This window comes from Oryctolagus cuniculus, unplaced genomic scaffold (genome assembly GCF_964237555.1).
Source record: "Oryctolagus cuniculus unplaced genomic scaffold, mOryCun1.1 SCAFFOLD_55, whole genome shotgun sequence".
Taxonomy (NCBI): domain Eukaryota; kingdom Metazoa; phylum Chordata; class Mammalia; order Lagomorpha; family Leporidae; genus Oryctolagus; species Oryctolagus cuniculus.
The window spans coordinates 407,206-431,314 of record NW_027208214.1 but is presented as its reverse complement, the minus strand read 5'-3'; the positions used below and the strand labels follow the sequence as shown (position 1 = coordinate 431,314).

At 42.6% G+C, this 24,109-nt stretch overlaps 1 protein-coding gene across 1 annotated transcript in view; it reads right to left on the bottom strand.

Moving 5' to 3' along the window:
• The window catches only part of LOC127482659 (zinc finger protein 286A-like), a 151,042-nt gene that overhangs the window by 102,528 nt on the left and 24,405 nt on the right, over positions 1–24,109 (bottom strand). Inside the window, exon 4 of the mRNA XM_070067679.1 lies at positions 21,975–22,057. The gene's annotated coding sequence lies outside the window, so the exon portion shown is untranslated. The remainder of the gene's footprint in view (positions 1–21,974; positions 22,058–24,109) is intronic.

The following is a 24,109-nucleotide window of genomic DNA, read 5'->3' as shown; positions in this document are numbered from 1 at the left end:
CCCGCATGCGAGGTGCTCACACTGTGAGCCGCGGGCATGAGAAGGCGTGGGGATAAATGGCACTAAATAATGCAGGGGTGAGCACCATGCAGGCGGGAACCTAACAAAGGTCATTTGAGAGAGCTGCGCCATGGTGGGTGGACGGCAAGGGGACCGCCCTACTGCTGGGCTCCAAAGTGGAGCGCTCCAGCTTACAGGCAGCTCCCGCGTCGTCTCCTTCACGGCTGCGGGCCCACCTGCCCCTGACACCACTCATTCGAGAGTCCTGCTCTGTCCTGCCACTCAACAGAAGGTCCGCAAAAAGGCGGTGCCTCATGCGTGGCTGGATTCTACCACATGGCAGGTCAGCTTCAGAGGCTCTTTTGGGGTCACACAACAACCCGCAGCAGGGACCCCCCTTTTCCATATCACTCCCTCCCACCCAGCCTGGTGCAGCTGAACGAGCATCCAGGACCAGCTGGTGGGAACGAGAGGGGACAGACTTCAGGTGAAATTAAGAGGGACCCTTTTCCGGCTGTCGTTGAGGCGTAGCAGGTAGAGCCACTGCCTGTGATGCAGGCATCCCATGTGGGTGCTGGTTCGTGTCCCAGGTGCCCAACTTCTGAGCCAGCTCTATTCTAATGGCCTGGGGAAAGCAGCGGAAGATGGCCCCAAGTGTTTGGGCCCCTGTCCCGACATGGGAGACCTGGAAGAAGCTCCTGGCTTTGGCCTGGCCTAGCCCTGACCACTGTGGCCATCTGGGGGAGTGAACCAGCAGGTCCTCTTCCTGTCTCTCCCCTCTCTGTGTAACTCTTTCAAAATAAATAAATAAGACTCGGAGGACCTACAGGGAGAGCAAGGTCGCCCACCGCGTGGAAGCTGAGCCACGGGAGCCGCGGGGGCCGCCGACCTGCCAAACCCACCAGACCTGCCGAACCCACCAGAGACACTGGAGCTGCCAGAGCTGCGGAGTCTGCGCGTCAGCACTGGAAGGGGAGGTGAGCTAAAAACTTCTTGGTAACCCAAGACATTGGCGGGGAAAGGCAGAAAAAGCCTGCAGAGAACGAGGCCTGAAACCCCATTGGGGAAAGTTCACCAGGCTGGCTGGAGGAGAGAAAAAAATTGAATAAATAAGGGGAACCGGCATGGACATTTAGCATCTCTCCACTCACCTTACAAAGCCGAGCAAGACAAAGGGCAGGCGCCATTTTACATAGGTAAAGCAGTGCGTGCCATTTTGCATATGTAAAGCGGGTGCCCCTCATTAGCCAAGCAGAAAAACCTGACTCAGGTAAGCAAATGAATACCCACAGGGGCCAGATTTCATACATGAACTACTCTCAATTCCACTCAGCTGTGTGGAATTACTTCCCAACTGAGTCAAAACAAATAAAGAGAGAGAGAGAGTGAGAGTGAGCAAGAGAACAATCAGAGTGAATCACCTTTGGCACACGCTTAACCCTGTAGAACCAGAGCTCTCTGGCCACACCCATCACAGCCTCTAAGGATCCATCAAAAGCAGACAGTCCTCTTAATCTAGAGTCACAGTATAATGAGAAAAACCAAAGAATATCTCCAATATGCCAAACAAACACAAAAGCTGAGGTAACCAGAACAAGGAAGAAATGATGACGCCCCCAAATGAAAAAGACACCCCAATTCAAGATTATGAAGATGATGAGATAGAAGAAATGCAAGAAGCGGATCTCAAAAAATTGATAAGAACATGAAGAAGTTCTCAAAAACAAATTCTCGAACTACAATAATCCTTAATGGACAAGATAGAAAATCTGTCTCGTGAAAATGAAATATTAAGCAGGAATCAAAATGAAATGAAACAACTAGTAGAACATGAAACTGTGATAGTTATGAGAAACCATAATGAAGTGAAGAATTCAATAGATCAAATAAAAAACACATTAGAGAGCCTTACAAACAGAATGGGTGAAGCAGAAGAGAGAATATCAGAAGACAGAGCACAGAAAAATATACAATCAAACCAAAGAAAAGAAGAGGAAATTAGAAATCTAAAAAATATTGTCGGGAATCTTCAGGATACTATTAAAAAAAACAACATTCGGGTTCTAGGAGTTCCTGAAGGCATGGAGAGGGAGAAAGGATTAGAAGGCCTTTTTAGCGAGATATTAGCAGAAAATTTCCCAAGTTTGGAGAAGGACAGAGACATCCTAGTACAGGAAGCTCATAGAACCCCTAATAAACACGACCAAAAGAGATCCTCACCACGACACGTTGTAATTAAACTCTCCACAGTGAAACAGGAAGAAAAGATCCTAAAATGTGCAAGAGAGAAACGTCAGATTACTCTCAGAGGATCTCCAATCAGACTCACAGCTGACTTCTCATCAGAAACCCTACAAGCTAGGAGGGAATGGCGAGACATAACACAGGTACTAAGAGAGAAAAACTGCCAGCCCAGAATATTATATCCTGCTAAGCTCTCATTTGTGAGTGAAGGTAAAATAAAGACCTTTCACAGCAAACAGAAATTGAAAGAATTTGTCACCACACGTCCAGCCCTGTAAAAGATGCTTAAAGATGTGTTACACACAGAAACACAGAAACACGGTCATCAATATGTAAGAAGGTAAAGGAAGGAAATCTCACACCAAGAGATCACAGGAAGTTCAAAACATATATCAGAAAATATCTTTGGCAAATGGCAGGGCAAAGCTACTACTTATCAATAGTCACATTGAACATTAATGGCCTAAAGTGTCCAGTTAAAAGACACCGATTGGTTGACTGGGTTAAGAAACAACCCATCTGTTTGCTGCTTACAAGAAACACATCTTTCCAATAAAGATCCATACAGACTGAAAGTGAAAGTCTGGAAAAAGATATACCATGCCAACAGAAATGAAAAAAGAGCAGGCGTAGCCATCTTAATATCGGACAACATAAACTTTACCACAAAAACTGTTAGGTGACACCAAGAGGGACACTGTATAATGATTAAGGGTTCAATTCAACAGGAAGATATAACGATTATCAATGCATATGCACCTAACTACAGGGCACCGGTTTATCTAAAAGATTTGTTAAGGGAATTAAAGGGAGACTTAGATTCCAATACAATAGTACTGCGGGACTTCAATACCCTACTCTCAGAAATAGACAGATCAACAGGACAGAAGTTCAACAAGGAGACAGTAGATTTAAACGACACTATAGCCCAAATGGATCTAACAGATATCTACAGAACTTTTCATCCTACACAGAAAGCATTTACATTCTTCTCAGCAGTACATGGAAACTTCTCTAGGATTGACCACATACTAGGCCATAAAGCAAGTCTCAGCAAATTTAAAAGAATTAGAATCATACCATGCAGCTTCTCAGACCATAAAGGAATGAAGGTGGAAATTAGCAACTCAGGAATCCCTAGAGCATATGCAAACGCATGGAGATTGAACAACATGCTCCTGAATGAACAATGGGTCATAGAAGAAATCAAAAGAGAAATCAAAAACTTTCTGGAAGTAAATGAGGATAACAGCATAACATACCAAAACTTATGGGATGCAGCAAAAGCAGTGTTAAGAGGAAAGTTTATATCATTTAAAGAAGAACTAATTCCATCTTCTCAAACTATTCAGAACAATTGAAAAAGATGAAATCCTCCCAAATTCTTTCTATGAAGCCAGCATCACCTTAATTCCTAAGCCAGAAAAAGATGCAGCATTGAAAGAGAATTACAGACCAATATCCCTGATGAACATAGATGCAAAACCACAATGAGGTTTCACCTTACCCCGGTTAGAATGGCTCACATGCAGAAATCTACCAACAACAGATGCTGGCGAGGATGTGGGGGGAAAAAGGGACACACTGGTCAAGCCACTATGGAAGTCAGTCTGGAGATTCCTCAGAAACCTGAAGATAACCCTACCGTTCGACCCAGCCATCCCACTCCTTGGAATTTACCCAAAAAAATTTAAATTGGCAAACAAAAAAGTGGTCTGCACCCTAATGTTTATTGCAGCACAATTCACAATAGCCAAGACCTGGAACCAACCTAAATGCCCATCAACGGTAGACTGGATAAAGAAATTATGGGATATGTACTCTTTAGAATACTATATCGCAGTAAGAAACAACAAAATCCAGTCATTTGCAACAAAATGGAGGAATCTGGAACACATCATGCTGAGTGAAATAAGCCAGTCCCAAAGGGACAAATACCATATGTTCTCCCTGATCGGTGACAACTGACTGAACACCAAAAAGGAAACCTCCTGAAGTGAAATGGACACTATGAGAAATGGTGACTTGATCAGCATAGCCCTGACTGTTAATGAACAACTTAATACATTATCCATCTTAGTAGTTTTTTTGTCTGTTCTACTTAATATGACTGGTTTAATTCTGTAATTAATACACAGTTATTCTTAAGTGTTGAAATTTAACTGAAATGTGATCCCTGTTAAACATAAGAGTGGGAATAAGAGAGGGAAGAGATGTATAATTTGGGACATGCTCAAGCTGACTTGCCCCAAATGGTAGAGTTAGAAACATACCAGGGGATTCCAATTCAATCGCATCAAGGTGGCATGTACCAATGCCATCTCACTATTCCAAGTGATCAATTTCAGTTCACAATTGATCATAATGAAAGGACTAAGAGTCAAAGGGAGCACATAAACAAGTCATACCTGCTAACACTAACCGATAGAATAAATAAAGGGGAGAGTGATCCAACATGGGAAGTGAGATACTCAGCAGTCTCATAGAATGGCAGATGTCCTAAACAGCACTCTGGCCTCAGAATCAGTCCTAAAGGCATTTGGATCTGGCTGAAAAGCCCATGAGAGTATTTCAGGCATGGAAAGCCAAGACACTCTGGCAAAAGATCTCTGTGAGTGAGATCCCAGTGGAAAGAACAGGTCATCAAAGAAGGAGGTACCTTTCTCTGAAGGGAGGAGAGAACCTCCACTTTGACTATGACGTTGTCTAAACAAGATAAGAGTCGGAGAACTCAGAGGGCTTCCATAGCCTTGGAAACTCATGACTGGAGCCTAGGGAGATTACTGATGCCATAGACAAGAGTGTCAATTGGTAAAGTCAACAACAGGAGTCACTGTGCACTTACTCCTCATGTAGGATCTCTGTCCTTAACGTGCTGTACACTGAGGCTTAATGCTATAACGAGTACTCAAACAGTATATTTCACTTTGTGTTTCTATGGGGTTGCAAACTGTTGAAATCTTTACTTAATGCATACTAAACTGATCTTCTGTAAAAAAGAAATTATCAATTCCCAACTTGACTCTCACTGGGATTAAACATGACAATAGGTCTGATCTGATTTCATCATCATTTAAAAAATCATGTATTATTTTTCACTTTATGTTTCTGTGTGGGAGCAAACTGTTGAAATCCTTACTTAATGTATACTAAGCTGATCTTCTGTATATACTAAGCTGATCTTCTGTATATTATTATTATAATCTTGATGTGAATGGAAGGGGAGAGGGAGTGGGAAAGGGGAGGGTTGTGGGTGGGAGGGACGGTATGGGGGGGAAGCCATTGTAATCCATAAGTCGTACTTTGGAAATTTATATTCATTAAATAAAAGTTAAAAAAAAAGAAAGAGAATTACAGACCAATATCCCTGATGAACATAGACGCAAAAATCCTCAATAAAATTCTGGCCAATAGAATGCAACAACACATCAGAAAGATCATCCACCCAGACCAAGTGGGATTTATCCCTGGCATGCAGGGATGGTTCAATGTTCACAAATCAATCAATGTGATACACCACATTAACAGACTGCAAAAGAAAAACCATATGATTATCTCAATAGACACCGAGAAAGCATTTGATAAAATACAACACCCTTTCATGATGAAAACTCTAAGCAAACTGGGTATGGAAGGAGCATTCCTCAATACAATCAAAGCAATTTATGAAAAACCCACGGCCAGCATCCTATTGAATGGGGAAAAGTTGGAAGAATTCCCACTGAGATCTGGCACCAGACAGGGATACCCACTCTCACTACTGCTATTCAATATAGTTCTGGAAGTTCTAGCCAGAGCTATTAGGCAAGAAAAAGAAATTAAAGGGATACAAATTGGGAAGGAAGAACTCAAACTATCCCTCTTTGCAGATGATATGATTCTTTACTTTGGGGACCCAAAGAACTCTACTAAGAGACTATTGGAACTCATAGAGGAGTTTGGCAAAGTAGCAGGGTATAAAATCAATGCACAAAAATCAACAGCCTTTGTATACACAATCAATGTCATGGCTGAGAAAGAACTGCTAAGATCAATCCCATTCACAATAGCTACAAAAAGAATCAAATACCTTGGAATAAACTTAACCAAGGACGTTAAGGATATCTACGATGAAAATTACAAAACCTTAAAGAAAGAAATTGAAGAGGATACCAAGAAATGGAAAAATCTTCCATGCTCATGGATTGGAAGAATCAATATCATCAAAATGTCCATTCTCCCAAAATCAATTTATAGATTCAATGCAATACCAATCAAGACACTGAAGACCTTATTCTCAGGTCGGGAAAAAATGATGCTGAAATTCATATGGAGACGCAGGAGACCTCGAATAGCTAAAGCAATCTTGTACAACAAATACAAAGCCGGAGGCATCACAATACCAGATGTCAGGACATACTAGAGGGAGCTTGTAATCAAAACAGCATGGTACTGGTACAGAAACAGATGGATAGACCAATGGAACAGAATTGAAACACCAGAAATCAATCCAAACATCTACAGCCAACTCATATTTGATCAAGGATCCAAAACCAATCCCTGTAGTAAGGACAGTCTATTCAATAAATGGTGCTGGGAAAATTGGATTTCCACGTGCAGAAGCATGAAGCAAGACCCCTACCTTTCACCTTACACAAAAATTCACTCAACACGGATTAAACACTTAAATCGACGACCCGACAACATTGGAAAAACCCTGCAAGAAATAGGTACTGGCAAAGACTTCTTGGAAAAGACCCCAGAAGCACAGGCAGTCAAAGCCAAAATTAACATTTGGGATTGCATCAAATTGAGAAGTTTCTGTACTGCAAAAGAAACAGGAGAGTGAAGAGGCAACCAACAGAATGGGAAAATATATTTGGAAACTATGCAACAGACAAAGGGTTGAGAACCAGAATCTACAAAGAAATCAAGAAACTCCACATCATCAAAAGAAACAACCCACTTAAGAGATGGGCCAAGGACTTCAATAGACATTTTTCAAAAGAGGAAATCCAAATGGCCAACAGGCACATGAAAAAATGTTCAAGGTCATTAGCAATCAGGGAAATGCAAATCAAAACCACAATGAGGTTTCACCTCACCCCGGTTAGAATGGCTCACATGCAGAAATCTACCAACAACAGATGCTGGCGAGGATGTGGGGAAAAAGGGACACTAACCCACTGTTGGTGGGAATGCAAACTGGTCAAGCCACTATGGAAGTCAGTCTGGAGATTCCTCAGAAACCTGAAGATAACCCTACCGTTCGACCCAGCCATCCCACTCCTTGGAATTTACCCAAAGGAATTTAAATTGGCAAACAAAAAAGCGGTCTGCACCCTAATGTTTATTGCAGCACAATTCACAATAGCCAAGACCTGGAACCAACCCAAATGTCCATCAACAGTAGACTGGATAAAGAAATTATGGGACATGTACTCTATAGAATACTATACAGCAGTCAAAAACAATGAAATCCAGTCATTTGCAACAAGATGGTGGAATCTGGAACACATCATGCTGAGTGAACTAAGCCAGTCCCAAAGGGCCAAATATCATATGTTCTCCCTGATCAGCGACAACTAACTGAGCACCAAAGGGGAAACCTGTTGAAGCGAAATGGACACTATGAGAAACATTGACCTGATCAGCTCTTGTCCTGACTGTTGATGTACAATGTAATACTTTATCCATTTTAGTATTTTTTCTTTGTTTGTTCTAGTACTATTGGTTGCACTCTTTAATTAACACTCAGTTATTCTTAGGTGTTTAAATTTTAATTGAAAAGTGATCCCTGTTAAATATAAGAGTGGGAGTAAGAAAGGGAGGAGATGTGCAATTTGGGACATGCTCAATCGGACTTGCCCCAAATGGTGGAGTTAGAAAAGTGCCAGGGGATTCCAATACAATCCCATCAAGGTGGCATGCACCAATGCCATCTCACTAGTCCAAGTGATCAACTTCAGTTCACAATTGATCACACTGATAGGTCTAAGAGTCAAAGGGATCACACAAAGAAGACTAGTGTCTGCTAATACTAACTGATAGAATCAAAAAGGGAGAGAACGATCCAACATGGGAAGCGGGATACACAGCAGACTCATAGAATGGCAGATGTCCTAAATAGCACTCTGGCCTCAGAATCAGCCCTTAAGGCATTCGGATATGGCTGAAGAGCCCATGAGAGTATTTTAGGCATGGAAAACCAAGACACTCTGAGAAAAAAAAAGAAGAAGACCTAAATGAAAGATCTCTGCGAGTGAGCTCCCAGTAGAAAGAACGGGGCCACCAAAGAAGGAGGTACCTTTCTCTGAAGGGAGGAGAGAACTTCCACTTTGACTATATCCTGTCGGAATAAGTTCGAGTTCGGCGAACCCAAAAGGCTTCCATAGCCTTGCCAACTCATGACTAGAGCCTAGGGAGATTATGGACGCCATAAACAAGATTGTCAAATTGTTAAGTCAACAACAGGAGTCACTGTGTACTTACTTCTCATGTGGGATCTGTCCTTAATGGGTTGTCCAATGTGAAGTAATGCTATAACTAGTACTGAAACAGTATTTTTACACTTTGTGTTTCTGTGTGGGTGCAAACTGATGAAATCTTTACTTAATATATACTGAATCGATCTTCTGTATATAAAGATAATTGAAAATGAACTGATGTGAATGAAATGGGAGAGGGAGCGGGAGATAGGAGGGATGCGAGTGGGAGGGAAATTAAGGGGGGAAAGCCAATGTAATCCATAAACTGTACTTTGGAAATTTATATTTACTAAATAAAAAAAATTACTCCTATAGGTTTTCATAGCCAATTCTTGACAACCAAAACTAATAGGCATACACAAGGAGACAGGAGTCACATGAGAAAAAACGCAAAAAGAAACAATAGGGACATACCTAAAATCAATCCATATATTTTAATGACCATAAACTTTAAAATTAATCTATAAAATTATTTATTTTTAAAAGATTTACTTTATTTATCTGAAAGGCCGTGTTAGAGAGAGAGCAATATCTTTCATTCACTCTCCAAATGGCCACAGTGGCCAGGGCTGGGCCATGATGAAGCCAGGAACCAGGAGTTTCAACTGGGTCTCCTATGTGGGTGCAGGGCCCAAGGACTTGGGCATCCTCTGCCGCTTTCCCAGGCACATTAGCAGGGAGCTGGATTGGAAGTGGAGCAGCCAGTACTTGAACTGACGTCCATATGGGATGCCAGTACTACAGGAGGCGCTTACACCCATTATGCCACAGCACCAACCCCCAATCCATAAACTTTAAAATAACCTTAACAATGTTAGGTAGGAAGGCAGAAATTTAGCCTGTTTGTGTATGCGAAAGGCCTGAAGACCAGCACCTACTGCAGAAGCTCCAGAAGCCCAGCATTTTGCACTTCAAAGTCCTGCTCAGGTAGTCCCAGCCCTTCCCACCCAAGGAAAGCTCCCAGGAGAATTCTCTCCTCAGGACCTGATAACATGGGGCAATAAACCTTAACAGACCCCTAAGGGAAGCCTCTCTACTATGCCCCAGCCAGCAAATCTGGGGAAGAATTTGCTAATTTTCACCCAGCAAACCCTTCGGTCAGGACTCCCCCTCCTTCGTACTGGAAGAGAAGGGGAGGTGGGTAAACAGTCTCCCTTAAAAACCTAGGGAGTCCAAACAAACTGTGTGCTCAGCCCTCTGCCTCTCTGCTGAGCCCTCTGCCTGGCCTGGCCTGGCCTGCCCAGGTGTATTCTCTCCACTCAACCATGTAACCTCGCTCTCCCCCAGTCTGAGTGACTGGGCACTCTCTCTGTGTCCCTTCCATTCTGACAGATGCCCTATCCCCAATAAAACTTTATCATTTCACTGTCTCATGCCTTAATTCTTTCTTGCATGAAGACAAGAACCTGACAGCTTCCATGGCCTTCTCTCGGGTGAAAACAATATTCAAGAACATTAAGAAAATATTAATAATTGCATCAAAGAATTAATAACCACAAGGACCATGCCTGGGAAGGCAGTGCAGGATTGCCTGGGTGCTTGGGCCTCTGCCACTGGTGTGGAAGACCAGGAAGGAATTCCTGGCTCCTGGCTTTGGCGTGGTCTGTTGCAGCCACTTGGGGAGTGAACCAGCAGATGAAGATCTCTCTGTCTCTCCCTCCCTCTCTTGCTCTGCTTTTCAAAACAGGTAAATAAACAAATCTTAAAACTAATTATAAAGTACAAAATAAAAACCAAATGGAGGGGCCAGCACTGCGGCACAGTGGGTTAAAGCCCCGGCCTGCAGCGCTGGCATCCCATATGGGCACTGGTTTGAGTTTTGGCTGCTCTGCTTCAGATCCATCTCTCTGCTAATGCACCTGGGAAGGCAACAGAAGATGATCCAAGTGCTTGGGCCCCTGCACCCAGGTGGGAGACCCAGAAGGAACTCCTGGTTCCTGCCTTTGGACAGGCCCAGCCCCAGCCATTGCAGCTACATGGGGAGTGAACCAGATCTTTTTCTCTCTCTGTAACACTGCCTTTTAAATAGACAAATATTTAAAAAAAATACAAAGTCTATGGGAAAGACTTTAAGAAAAAAAAAACTATGGATCTCAAAAAAATTTTTACACCAATATAAGCTTATCTTTTAATTCTATTTTTCCACAAACTGTTTGAAGTACTCTGGTATACTTGGGAACACAGGATTCTTTTTTTTTTAAAGATTTATTTTATTTATTTATTTGCGAGTCAGAGTTACACAGAGAGAGGAGAGGCAGAGAGAGGTCTTCCATCCTCTGGTTCACTCCCCAATTGGCCGCAACGGCAAGAGCTGTGCCTATCTGAAGCCAGGAGCCAGGAACTTCTTCTGGGTCTCCCACACGAGTGCAGGGGCCCAAGGACTTGGGCCATCCTCCACCACCTTCCCAGGCCATAGCAGAGAGCTGAATTAGAAGTGGAGCAGCCGGGTCTTGAACCAATGCCCATATGGGATGCTGGTGCTTCAGGCCAGGGCATTAACTTGCTGCACTACAGTGCTGGCCCCAAAATTCTTAACTTACCAAAAATATCCATCAAAAATGAAGGTCAGGGGCCGGTGTTGTGGCACAGAGGGTTAACGCCCTGGTCTGTAGCACCAGCATCCCATATGGGTGCCAATTCTAGTCGCAGTTGCTCCTCTTCCTATCCAGCTCTCTGCTGTGGCCTGAGAAAACAGTGAAAGATGGTCCAAGCCCTTGAGCCCCTGTACCCATGTGGGAGACCTAGAAGAAGTTCCTGGCTCCTGGCTTCAGATCAGTGCAGCTTCCAATCGGCTCAGCTCCAACAGTTTCAGCCAATTGGGGAGTGAAGCAGTGGACGGAAGACCTCTGTCTCTACCTCTCTCTATAACTCTTTCAAATGAATAAAATAAATCCTTTTTTTAAATAAATGGGGGGCCAGCGCTGTGGTGCAGTGGGTTAACACCCTAGCCTGAAGTGCCAGCATCCCATATGGGCACCAGTTCTAGTCCCGGCTGCTTTACTTCTGATCCAGCTTTCTGCTATGTCCTGGGAAAGCAGTAGAAGATGGCCCAAGCCTTGGGCCCCTGCACCAGCATGGGAGACCAGGAAGAATCTCCTGGCTCCTGGCTTCGGATTGGTGCAGGAGTTTCATTGCAGCCAACTGGGGAGTGAACCAGCAGATGGAAGACCTCTATCTCTCTTTTTGCCTCTCCTTTCTGTGTAATCCTGACTTTTAAATAAATAAATCTTTAAAAATAAAATTAATGAATGTTATTTATAAAAGAAATACAGGAGGTGGAGCCAAGATGGCGGAATAGTGAGGGTGCGCACCGATAGTCTGGGAAAATTTAGTTTAATAAAAATGGACTTACGGTAGCCTCAGAAAAAGGATCAGGAAAAAATTGCAGAGGAAACTCTTCTGGATCTAGTAGCTGTGACTTGGAGGACCTACTGGCAGAGCAAGGTTGCCCACTGCGCAGAAGCTGAGCCACGGGAGCCGCAGGGTCTGTGCACCAGTGCAGGAAGGGAATTTGATGTCACACAGACACCAGCGGGGAGAGCAGGGATGCCCAGGGCTCTGAGTCCACACATCGGCGCTGGAAGGGGAGGTGAGCTCAGTAACCGGAGACATTGGCGGGGAAACGGTGGACAGAATTTAGAGGGAAGCGGGCTTTGAGGCAGGAAAGTTCACCAGACTGACTACAGGAGAGAAGGAAAAAAAAAGGTGGGGGGCTACTGGTACAAACAAGTTTCTATCTTTCCACCAACCTTGCAAAGGCAAGCAAGAGACAAAGAGCAGGCCCTGCTCGGGATTTATATAACAAAAGGGGAGAGCTAAGGCTACAATTCAGTAGCCTAGGCAATCCAGTGGGAGTCCGCAGTAGAAACTGAGCTGGCACAGACTCTTTGAGTAGAAGCCAGAGATCGGAAGCTAAATACCATCAATTCTGCTCAGCCATGTGGTATTACTTACCTCCTGAATAAAAAATAAAATAAATAAATAAATAAAGAGAGAGAGAGAGAGAGAGAGAGAGAGAGAGAGAGAGATTTACCATGCATAACCTGAAGGTGTCACCTTTGCACACCTGTAACCGGGAAGAACCAAGCGGAGCTCTCAGGCCACACCCATCTCAAGCCTCCAAGCCTGCTCCAACAGCAGGCAGTCCACTTAACACAGACATAGTATAAAAAAAATAAAAAATAAAAAAAAAACTCACAGTGAGGGAAGAAGAATTAACTATGCCAACCAACAAAAACAAAAATTGAGGGAACAAGATCAACGATGACACTATGACACCCCCAAATAAACAAAACACCCCAAGCCAAGATTATGAAGATGATGAGATAGAAGAAATGCAAGAAGTGGATCTCAAAAAATTGATAAGAACATTTAGAAGTTTTCAAAAGCAAATCCTTGAACTACAGAAATCCTTATTGGACAGGATTGAAAATTTCTCTCATGAAAATGAAATTTTAAGTAAGAATCAAAATGAAATGCAGAAAAGAGTAGAACAGGAAAGTGTGATAGTGAAGAGAAATCAAAATGAAATGAAGAGTTCAATAGATCAAATGACAAACACATTAGAGAGCCTTAAAAACAGAATGGGTGAAGCAGAAGAGAGAATATCAGACTTAGAAGACAGAGAACAGGAAAGGATACAGTCAAACCAAAGAAAATAAGAGGAAATTAGAAACCTAAAAAATATTGTTGGGAATCTACAGGATACTATTAACAAAACCAACATTCGAGTTTTAGAAGTTCCTGAAGGCATCGAGAGAGAGAGAAAGGATTAGAAGGCCTTTTTATTGAGATACTAGCAGAGAACTTTCCGGGTTTGGAGGACAGAGACATCCTAGTACAGGAAGCTCATAGAACCCCCAGTAAACATGACCAAAAGAGATCCTCACCACGACACGTGGTAATTAAACTCAGCACAGTGAAACATAAAGAAAAGATCCTAAAATGTGCAAGAGAGAAACGTCAGATTACTCTCAGAGGATCTCCAATCAGACTCACAGCAGACTTCTCATCAGAAACACTACAGGCTAGGAGGGAATGGAGAGACATTGCACAGGTGCTAAGAGAGAAAAAGTGCCAGCCCAGAATATTATATCCTGCTAAGCTCTCATTTATGAATGAAGGTGAAATAAAAACCTTTCATAGCAAACAGAAATTGAAAGACTTTGCCACCACACGTCCAGCCCTGCAAAAAGATGTGCTACACTCAGAAACACAGAAACACAGCCATTAATATGAAAGAAGGTAAAGGAAGAACACCTACCAGTAAAAGAGCATGGGAAGCTCAAAGCATATATTAGAAAATATCTCCGGGAAAATGGCAGGGCAAAGTCACTATGTATCAATAGTCACATTAAACGTGAATGGACTTAACTCTTCAGTTAAAAGACACCGATTGGCTGATTGGCTTAAGGAACAAAACCCAACTATTTGTTGCCTACACGAAACACATCCCTCTAACAACGATGCAAGCAGACTGAAAGTGAAAGGTTGGAAAAAGATATTCCATGCCAACAGAAACCAAAAAAAGCAGGTATAGCCATATTAATATCAGACAAAATAAACTTTAATACAAAAACTGTTAAGAGAGACAAAGAGGGGCACTATATAATGATTAAGGGTTCAATTCAACAGGAAGATGTAACTATTATAAATGATTATGCACCTAATTACAGGGCACTGGTCTATTTAAAAGATATGTTAAGGGACTTAAAGGGAGACTTAGATTCCAATACAATAGTCCAGGGGGACTTCAATACTCCACTCTCAGAAATAGACAGATCATCCGGACAGAAGATCAACAAGGAAACAGCAGATTTAATCGACACTATTGCCCAAATGGATCTAACAGATATCTACAGAACTTTCAACCCTACATCTACAGACTTCACATTCTTCTCAGCAGTGCATGAAACCTTCTCTAGGATTGATCACATACTAGGTCATAAAGCAAGTCTCAGCAAATTTAAAAGAATTAGAATCATACTATGCAGCTTCTCAGACCACAGTGGAATGAAGCTGGAAATTAGCAACTTAGAAAACCCTAGAAAGTATGCAAACACATGGAGACTGAACAACATGCTCCTGAATGAACACTGGGTCATTCAAGAAATCAAAAGAGAAATCAAAAACTTTCTGGAAGTAAATGAGGATAACAACACAACATATCAAAACTTATGGGATACGGCAGAAGCAGTATTGAGAGGCAAGTTTATAGCAATAGGTGCCTATATCAAGAAATTGGAAAGGTACCAAATAAATGAGCTTTCAGCGCATCTCAAGGACCTAGAAAAACTGCAGCAAACCAAACCCAAATCTAGTAGGAGAAGAGAAATAATTAAAATCAGAGAAGAAATCAACAGGATTGAATCAAAAAAAATTACAAAAAATCAGCGAGGCGAAGAGCTGGTTTTTTGAAAAAATAACAAAATTGAGACCCCATTGGCCCAACTAACTAAAAAAAAGAAAAGACCCAAATCAATAAAATCAGAGATGAAAAAGGAAACGTAACAACAGACACCACAGAAATAAAAAGAATCATCAGAAATCACTACAATGACTTGTATGCCAGCAAACAGGAAAATCTATCAGAAATGGGTAGATTCCTGGACACATGCAATCTACCTAAATTGAACCATGAAGACATAGAAAACCTAAATAGACCCATAACTGAGACAGAAATTGATACAGTAATAAAGGCCCTCCCAATGAAGAAAAGCCCAGGACCAGATGGATTCACTGCTGAATTCTACCAGACATTTAAAGAAGAACTAATTCCATTTCTTCTCAAAATATTCAGAACAATTGAAAAAGAGGGAATCCTCCCAAATTCTTTCTATGAAGCCAGCATCACCTTAATCCCTAAGCCAGAGAAAGATGCAGCACTGAAAGAAAATTATAGACCAATATCCCTGATGAACATAGATGCAAAAATCCTCAATAAAATTCTGGCCAATAGAAGGCAACAACACATCAGAAAGATCATCCACCCAGACCAAGTGGGATTTATCCCTGGTATGCAGGGATGGTTCAGCATTTGCAAATCAATCAATGTGATTCACCACATTAACAGACTGCAGAAAAAAACCATATGATTATCTCAATAGATGCAGAGAAAGCATTCGATAAAATTCAACACCCTTTCATGATGAAAACTCTAAGCAAATTGGGTATAGAAGGAACATTCCTCAATACAATCAAAGCAATTTATGAAAAACCCACGGCCAGCATCCTATTGAATGGGGAAAAGTTGGAAGAATTTCCAATGAGATCTGGCACCAGACAGGGATGCCCACTCTCACCACTGCTATTTAACGTACCTCTGGAAGTTTTGGCCAGTGCTATTAGGCAAGAAAAAGAAATTAAAGGAATACAAATTGAGAAGGAAGAAGTCAAACTATCCCTCTTTGCAGATGATATGATTCTTTACTTAGAGGATCCAAAGAACTCTACTAAGAGACTATTGGAACTCATAGAGGAGTTTGGCAAAGTAGCAGGGTATAAAATCAATGCACAAAAATCAACAGCCTTTGTATACACAATCAATGTCATGGCTGAGAAAGAACTGCTAAGATCAATCCCATTCACAATAGCTACAAAAAGAATCAAATACCTTGGAATAAACTTAACCAAGGACGTTAAAGATCTCTACGATGAGAATTACAAAACCTTAAAGAAAGAAATAGAAGAGGATACCAAAAAATGGAAAAATCTTCCATGCTCATGGATTGGAAGAATCAACATCATCAAAATGTCCATTCTCCCAAAAGCAATTTATAGATTCTATGCAATCCCAATCAGGATACCAAAGACATTCTTCTCAGATCTAGAAAAAATGATGCTGAAATTCATATGGAGGCACAAGAGACCTTGAATAGCTAAAGCAATCTTGTACATCTAATACAAAGCCGGAGGCATCACAATACCAGATGTCAGGACATACTAGAGGGAGCTTGTAATCAAAACAGCATGGTACTGGTACAGAAACAGATGGATAGACCAATGGAACAGAATTGAAACACCAGAAATCAATCCAAACATCTACAGCCAACTTATATTTGATCAAGGATCTAAAACTAATTCTTGGAGCAAGGACAGTCTATTCAATAAATGGTGCTGGGAAAATTGGATTTCCACGTGCAGAAGCATGAAGCAAGACCTCTACCTTACACCTTACACAAAAATCCACTCAACATGGATTAAAGACCTAAATCTACGACCTGACACCATCAAGTTATTAGAGAACCCTGGAGAAACCCTTTAAGATGTTGGCACAGGCAAAGAGTTTCTGGAAAAGACCCCAGAAGCACAGGCACTCAAAGCCAAAATCATATTTGATCATAATGATAGGACTAAGAACCAAAGGGATCACATAAACAAGATTTGTGTCTGCAAATACTAGCTGATAGAATCAAAAAGGGAGAGAATGATCCAACATGGGAAGTGAGATACACAGCAGACCCATAGAATGGCAGATGTCCTAAACAGCACTCTGGCCTCAGAATCAGCCCTTAAGGCATGCGGATCCAGCTGAAAACCCCATGAGAGTATTTAAGGCATGGAAAGCCAAGACACTCTAGAAAAAAAAAAAAAACCTAAATGAAAGATCTCCGAGAGTGAGATCCCAGTGGAAAGAAAGGGTCATCAAAGAAGGAGGTTCCTTTCTCTGAAGGGAGGAAAGAACTTCCACTTTGACCATGACCTTGTCTAAAAACTAACAGAGTCAGTGAACACATGGGGCTTCCATAGCCTTGGCAGCTCATGACAAGGGCCTAGGTTGATTACTGATGCCATAAACAAGAGTGTCAATTTGTTAAGTCAACAAAAAGGAGTCACTGTGCACTTACTCCTCATGTAGGATCTTTGTTCTTATTGTGCTGTACATTGAGATTTAATGCTATAACTAGTACTCAAACAGTATATTTCACCTTGTGTTTCTGTGTGGGAGCAAACTGTTGAAATCTTTACTTAATGTATGCTAAACTGATCTTCTGTATATAAAGAGAAACGAAAATGAAAAAAAAGAAATTAAAAATTAAAAAAAGCAAAATCAACTATTGGGATTGCATCAAATTGAGAAGTTTCTGTAATGCAAAAGAAACAGTCAGGAGAGTGAAGAGACAACCGACAGAATGGGAAAAAATATTTGCAAACTATGCAACAGATAAAGGGTTAATAACCAGAATCTACAAAGAGATCAAGAAACTGCACAAAAACAAAACAAACAACCCACTTAAGAGATGGGCCAAGGACCTCAATAGACATTTTTCAAAACAGGAAATCCAAATGGCCAACAGGCACATGAAAAAATGTTCATGATCACTAGCAATCAGGAAAATGAAAATCAAAACCACAATGAGGTTTCACCTCACCCCGGTTAGAATGGCTCACATGCAGAAATCTACCAACAACAGATGCTGGCGAGGGTGTGGGGAAAAAGGAACACTAACCCACTGTTGGTGGGAATGCAAACTGGTCAAGCCACTATGGAAATCAGTCTGGAGATTCCTCAGAAACCTGAAGATAACCCTACCGTTCGACCCAGCCATCCCACTCCTTGGGATTTGCCCAAAGGAATTTAAATTGGCAAACAAAAAAGCTGTCTGCACATTAATGTTTATTGCAGCACAATTCACAATAGCCAAGACCTGGAACCAATCTACATGCCCATCAATGGTAGACTGGATAAAAAAATTATGGGATATGCACTCTTTAGAATACTATACCGCAGTAAAAAAAAAAAAAAATGAAATCCAGTCATTTGCAACAAGATGGTGGAATCTGGAGCACATCATGCTGAGTGAAATAAGTGCATCCCAAAGGGACAAATATTGTGGGGAGCAACTTGGAATAGACTGTTATTGGAATTAAGACTTATTCTATGCATCTGCTCTCCCACAATATGGCGCTGGGAGAGGAGTAAACAGCTTCTACACAGCTGCCTCCATTTCAACCAATAAGCAGCAGGACCTGCTCCTCATTGGAGGAGAGCAGCATACTCGGCGTGTGGGTAGCAGAGTTGGGATTGGTGGAAGAGGACTATAAAGGAGGAGAGAGACAACATGCACCAGGAACAACTAAGAGGAACACCTGAGGAACATCTGAGCAGCCCCCGAGAGAGCCGGCCAGTGGTGTGCCGCTCCCCCGCGGAAGTGGGGAAAGTGGCAGGGGGAACCACCCTTCCACGGAGGTGGAAGGGTCGGTAGCCAACCCGGGAAGAACCAGCAGCAAACCCGGGGAAGGCCGAGCAGACAAAAGAACAGCGCAGGGTCCTGTGTCATTCCTCCGGGAAGAGGGGGAGCGACATAATGGTGCCGTGACTCGGATAGGAAACCTAGGCAGGGTCTAGTGTTGCTCCTCCACAAAGAGGGGGAGCGACAAAATATCATATGTTCTCCCTGATTGGTGACAACTGACTGAACACCAAAAAGGAAACCTGTTGAAGTGAAATGGACACTATGGGAAACGGTGACTTGATCAGCATAGCCCTGACTGTTAATGAACAACTTAATACATTATCCCTCTTAGTAGTTTTTTTGTCTGTTCTACTTAATATGACTGGTTTAATTCTGTAATTAATACACAGTTATTCTTAAGTGTTGAAAATTAAACTTAAATGTGATCCCTGTTAAACATAAGAGTGGGAATAAGAGAAGGAAGAGATGTACAATTTGGGACATGCTCAAGCTGACTTGCCCCAAATGGTAGAGTTAGAAACATACCAGGGGATTCCAATTCAATCGCATCAAGGTGGCATGTACCAATGCCATCTCAGTATTCCAAGTGATCAATTTCAGTTCACAATTGATCATAATGAAAGGACTAAGAGTCAAAGGGAGCACATAAACAAGTCTAGTGCCTGCTAATACTAACCGATAGAATAAATAAAGGGGAGAGCAATCCAACATGGGAAGCGAGATACACAGCAGACTCATAGAATGGCAGATGTCCTAAACAGCACTCTGGCCTCAGAATCAGCCCTTAAGGCATTTGGATCTGGCTGAAAAGCCCATGAGAGTATTTCAGGCATGGAAAGCCAAGACACTCTGGCAAAACAAAAAAAAACAAACAAAAAAAACCTAAATGAAAGATCTCTGTGAGTGAGATCCCAGTGGAAAGAAAAGGTCATCAAAGAAGGAGGAGAGAACTTCCACTTTGACTATGACCTTGTCTAAACAAGATAAGAGTCGGAGAACTCAAAAGGCTTCCATAGCCTTGGAAACTCATGACTGGAGCATAGGGAGATTACTGATGCCATAAACAGGAGTGTCAATTTGTAAAATCAACAACAGGAGTCACTGTGCACTTACTCCTCATGTAGGATCTCTGTCCTTAATGTGCTGTACATTGAGATTTAATGCTATAACAAGTACTGAAACAATGTTTTTCACTTTGTGTTTCTATGTGGGTGCACACTGTTGAAATCTACTTAATGTATACTAAACTGATCTTCTGTATATATAGAAATTTGAAAATGAATCTTGATATGAATGGAAGGGGAGAGAGTTCGGGAAAGGGGAGTGTTGAGGGTGGGAGAGAAGTCATCGGGGGGTGGGGGGAAGCCAATGTAGTCCATAAGCTGTACTTTGGAAATCTATATTCATTAAATAAAAGTTAAAAAAAAGAAATGCTATAAAAAATAAACAGTAACCATAATTATTAAATGCCATATGGATAAGTAAAATATACATGAAATCTGAAAAAAAAAGAAATACATTAAAAACTAGAAGTGAACAGATGAAAAGAGGTAACAGCAGAGAAAACAATAACCAAAAAGAGGATGCTTTGGTGATATTAATATTAGACAAAACATGGCTGGCGCTGCAGCTCACTAGGCTAATCCTCCACGTGCAGTGCCGGCACGCTGGGTTCTAGTCCCAGTCGGGGCGCCAGATTCTGTCCCAGTTGCTCCTCTTCCATTCCAGCTCTCTGCTGTGGCCCAGGAAAGCAGTGGAGGATGGCCCAAGTGCTTGGCCGCTGCACCTGCATGGGAGACCAGGAGGAAGCACCTGTCTCCTGGCTTTGGATGGGCGCAGCACGCTGGCCATAGCGGCCATTTGAGGAGTGAACCAACGGAGGGAAGACCTCTCTCCCTCCCCCCCCCTCTCTCTCACTGTCTAACTCTGCCTGTCAAAAAAAAATTAGACAAAATAGACTTTAAGGCAAAAACCATGAACAAAGATAAGAACTAGAATCTACTTGTCTTTCCAAGACCATGATCCTAGCCAAGTTACCATCTTGCCTAGACTGTTTGTACAACGTCTTAGCCTAGCCTGCTTTATACCCCTCAATCAGAGTTGTTTCCTAATAGTCTTTCATTGAAATTTTCCATATGCTCTGCACTCACTCAGATTAGAACCCCAGCTCCTGACCATCATCTACAAAGCCCTGCAGGGGCAGCTTCCCTCCAGCTCCAGCCTTACTCCCTCCCAGTCTCCCCCTCCCTTGAGCTTCCGTAGCAGCAAATCCCTCTTGATTTCTAGGATGTATTACAATCCTTCTCCTATCAGGTATTTTGCATTGCTATTCCCTTTGCCTGGCAAGATGACCTCTCCACTTCCCCAGGATGGCTGCTTCTGACCCTTCACGGCCCAGTTTAAATGTCCCATCTCCAGAAGCCGCCCTTGTGCACCTGTTCTGAGGGAAACACTTTCACCCCCACCCCAGTTTCTCTTTCATATTCTCCAACTTGTCTCAAAACAAAGAAGCATTAAATACTAAGTGGGTACTGCATTTTGATTCTCAACTGATTCATTTCTTGTTTGTACTCTCAATTAGATAAGAACTGGAGGGAAGAAAGATCCTCTCAAAATTTCAGCAGGCTTGCAAGAGAAAAATTAAACCTTAAGTTTTAGTTTGAAATAGGTTTAGCTTAAATGAAACAGGTTTAGCTTAAAAGAAATAAGGTTAGCATAAGAAAGCATTTTTAGGAAATGAAGGAAGGCCAGATAATGGTGAAACAAATAAGAAAAACAGAATTAACTGGAAAGGATAAAGTGATAGCGATATTTGTGCATGTTCTAATAAAAAGGAAGAAAAAATTCTGAAAATTTAGAAAGCAGAGTAGGAGGGGATAGGAAACCAAAAGTAGAGAACAGATAGAGGAGAGGCACAGAGGAAGAGGATGGGGCAGGGTGGGAGGAGATTTTTTCCTGAGACAACGTTGAGCAGAGGTACCCCCCAAAATATTTCAGATATTCTGTTGAACATTCCCCAATGATATTATTTGAAATAAAACCTTTTTCATGATTCTGATTAATTTACCTGGATAAGAGCCTCTTGAAATTTCTCTCACCACTATCCATTCTCCAAATGGGATATCATATCTGGTTTGGAAACTGCAAGCTCTGTTCAAAACAAAAATAAATAAATAGGATTTGATGTTGTGAGAACTACTGCCAAATTCAGTCTCAGTTCTCAATTTTCTACGTAGAGTGGCTATTACAGGAAGATATAGAGCTGCACTATCCAATACAGTTGCTAATAGCAACACATGGCAGATTAAACCAGACTTAAAATTAAATTAAAAATCCAGTTCTTTAGGTGGAACAAATTTGAACTGCTCAAAAGCCACAAGTGGCCAGCGCTGTGGCTCACCAGGCTAATCCTCCGCCTTGTGGCACTGGCACACCGGGTTCTAGTCCTGGTCGGGGTGCCGGATTCTGTCCAGGTTGTCCCTCTTCCAGGCCAGCTCTCTGCTGTGGCCAGGGAGTGCAGTGGAGGATGGCCCAAGTACTTGGGTCCTGCACCCCATGGGAGACCAGGATAAGCACCTGGCTCCTGCCATCGGATCAGCGCGGTGTGCCGGCCGCTGCGCGCCAGCCGCAGCGGCCATTGGAGGGTGAACCAACGGCAAAGGAAGACCTTTTTCTCTGTCTCTCTCTCTCACTGTCCACTCTGCCTGTCAAAAAAGAAAAAAAAAGCAAGCCACAAGTGGCTTGAATGTGCGATACAGGCTAGCAGAGATACAGGTTTCTGGTTTTTTTTTTTTTAAGATTTATTTATTTATTTGAAAGTCAGAGTTACACAGAGAGGGGAGAGGCACAGAGAGAGAGAGAAAGGTCTTCCATCCGATGGTTCACTTTCCAATTGGCCTCAATAGCTGGAGTATGCTGAACCAAAGCCAGGAGCCAGGAGCTTCCTCCGGGTCTCCCATGTGGTTCAGGGGCCCAAGGACTTGGGCCATCCTCTACTGCATTCCCAGGTCATAGCAGAGAGCTGGATTGGAAGTAGAGCAGCCGGGTCTTGAACCAGCGCCCATATGGGATGCCAGCACTTCAGGCCAGGGCGTTAACCCACTGTGCCACAGTGCCGGCCCCACAGATTTCTGTTTTGTAGATTTATTTTTATTTATTTGAGCGGTAGAGTCACAGAGAGAGAGGGAGAGACAGAGAGAGAGGTCTTCCATCTGATGGTTCACTGCCTAATTGCCTGCAATGGCCTGAGCTGAGCTGATCCAAAGCTAGGAGCTAGGAGCTTCTTCCAGGTCTCCCACACGGGTGCAGGGTCCAACGACTTGGGTCATCTTCCACTGCTTTCCCAGGCCATAGCAGAGAGCTGGATTGGAAGAGGAGCAGCCGGGACATGAACCGGCGTCCATATGGAATTCCAGTGCAATAGGCGGAGGCTTAGAGCCTACTATGCACAGCGTTGGTTCCCAGATTTCTATCATAGCAGAACATTCTATTGTACAGTAACAATCTAGAGAATTATAAAGGTATTTATCTCAAGAGAGCTTAATACTATGGTTTCATGTGATAATGAATCATGGGAAAAACTCAAAATGGGGGGGGCAGCACTGTGGCGTAGTGGGCAAAACTGCCGCCCACACTGCCAGCATCCCATATGGGCACTGGTTCAGGTCCTGGCTGTTCTACTTCAGATCCAGTCCTCTGCTGTGGCCTGGGAAAGCAGTGGAGGATGGCCCACGTCCTTGGGTCCCTGTACCCGCACGGGAGACCTGGAGGAAGCTCCTGGCTCCTGGCTTTGGGTTTGCTCAGCTCCACCTGTTGTGGTCATCTGGGGAGTGAGTCAGCAAAGGGAGGACCACCCCTCCCCTGCCTCTCTGGAATTCTTAGTTTCAAATAAATAAATAAATAAATATTTTTTAAAAAATGGGGGTAGGTGTTTGGCATAGTGGTCAAGATACTGCTTGCGACACCCACATCCCATCAGAGGCCGGGGTTTGAATTCTGTCTCCATTTCCAGTGTATACCCTGGGAGGTAACAGGTGATGGTTCAGGTAGTTGGGTTTCTGCCATCCATGTGGGAGACCTAGGCTGAATTCTGGACTCCTGTCTTCAGCTTGGTCCAGCTCTGGCTGTGAGACATCTGGAGAGTGACAAGTAGATGGAAGATTTCTCCCCCTCTCGCTCATTCTGTTTTTCAAATTAATTATT